A 2,364-nucleotide genomic window follows, 5' to 3' on the forward strand; every position below is an offset into this window, starting at 1 on the left:
GACCCAAATTTTCCATTTTTAAATTCAAAGTTTGGCCACAAAAGAGAAGTCCAGATCTATCTTGCAATCCAGCCCAAACACTACTCAGAGGTTTGCCCATAACTGGAGTTCTAGAAGTCCAAATGATCTGAAATTTTGTGGGTGGAAGGAAAAGACAATTTCTAACAACTTTCATGAAGAGAACTAGCTCAAATTCGGATGGTAGAAATGAGATTTCATCCAGACAAGAGCATGAGGGCTATCCACCACGTCCATCAGCAGCACTACTCAGTATCTTAGATATATCTTGAGCTATAGTGCTTCAAGTGATCTGAAATTTGGTGGGTGGAAGGAAAAGACAATTTCCAACAACTTTCATGAAGAAAACATTGCCAAATTCTGATCGCATCAATGTCAATTCTATCATCCAAAGTGCTTGAGTGACGCTGTCCACTAAGTCCACTAATCAATAGTTGACCACTACATCAATTATCAATTACCACATGAATAGTTCAGAATTTTAGCCTATAAAAGGAGGCATTTGCCATTCATTTGGGCATCTTATTTTCCATATCAAGATCATGTTCTTGCTCTCTCTCTTTATATTTTTGTAATGCTTAAGTTTTGCTTTCATTAATTTCTTGTTCATGCTTTTCATTTCTTTTACTATACTTAGTTAACTTATATCATGTTTATGTTCTTGTATTGTTTCTTTAAGTTTTTCTTCTTTATAATGTCTAGCTAAGTTAATTATGTCAAGGTGAAAAGGTTTCACTAATGGTGTTGGGATAAGTATAATATAAACTCAATATGAACTTCAATGCTTATATCCTAAACAAATTGCTATTAACATATCTTATCATTTTTATCTTATTAATTCTTAATACCTTACTTATTAAATGGTTAATCTAGATTTGTGTTGTATAACACTTGGTACATCAAATACTTGATCCTTCATAGTCTTCGGCTGACATCGTTATTATGAAAGGAACTTGATTTGTTGTCAACATAAGTTAGCATCATGAATACTTGATAAAATTTATAAGTATGGTGTTATGTAAATAAGATGATTAATATGATCATGTTGATAATTAATAAAGAGTTTATATCTTACTTATCTCTAATACTATTAGTGTATCCTCTAACCTTGACATTTGTTTTTATCATTGTATAATCTTCACATTAATCTTACATCTCAAAGTCCTCTTTAACTTATCTTCACCACCAGCATCATTGTTGTTGTTGTTCTTATTATTATTGTTGTTGTTGTTGTTTTTTTTATTTAATTATAATTTATATAGTTAACCTCCCTATGGTTCGACCCTAGTCTTGCCGGGTTATTTATTACTTTGACACTCCTGCACTTGGGATAAGATATCAACTCTTTGATCGTGTCAAGTTTTTGGCGTCGTTGTCAGGGAGGTAAATTCTTATATAAATTATAATATTTATTTTATTTTCACTTTTCATTTTGTTTTGTATCTAACTTTTGTTTTTTTTTGTTTTGTTTCCTTCTTCTTTTATTTTCTTCCTACACGTGCATGAGAGTTTGGTCACGTACATTAAGTGGTAAACTTTGTAGGGTATCCTCATCATTTTTAGAAAAAATAGCCGAAAAAGATAACCAGTCACTTCATAATGAGAATAATGAGAATAACTGAGTTAGAACACTTAGAGACCGTATGAACCCTACAAGAACAAGTGCACCCTCATGCATAATTTTCCCTCCTGATGCATCTCACTTTAATTTTAAGCTAGACATTATTCAACTTTTACCTTCTTTTCATGACTTAGATCTAGAAAATCCATACTAGCATTTGAGAGAATTTGAAGAAGTTTGTAACACCTATAATGACTTAAATTGTAGCATGAATACTATCAAATTAAAGCTTTTTCCTTTTTCATTAAAAGATAAAGCTAAAACATGACTACAAAATCTTAGGTCAGGATCCATTCATGCTTGGGATGAAATGCAACAATAATTTTTAAAGAAGTTTTTTTCATCTCATAGAACAAACTCTTTCAAAAGACAAATCACCACTTTCACTCAAAAACTAGGAGAAACATTTTACCAATGTTGGGATAGGTATCGGGACTTGCTTAATACTTGCCCTCATCATGGTTTTGAAACATGGAGATTGGTTTTACATTTTTATGAAGGGTTAACACCTAAAGATAAACAAATGGTAGAATTGATGTGCAATGGAACTTTTGAAAATAAAGACCCTGACGAAACAATGAAGTACCTAGACTTGCTAGCTGAAAATGCTTAAAATTGGGACACTACAGGTACTTATGAGGCACTAGGTAAGACTCAACCTCATACATCTAGTGGAGGTATGTACAACCTTAGGGAGGATCATGATCTTCAAGCCAAATTTGTAT

The sequence above is a fragment of the Populus euphratica genome, unplaced genomic scaffold, assembly GCF_000495115.2.
Source record: "Populus euphratica unplaced genomic scaffold, PopEup_1.0 scaffold292.1, whole genome shotgun sequence".
In the NCBI taxonomy this organism is placed as follows: Eukaryota; Viridiplantae; Streptophyta; class Magnoliopsida; order Malpighiales; family Salicaceae; genus Populus; species Populus euphratica.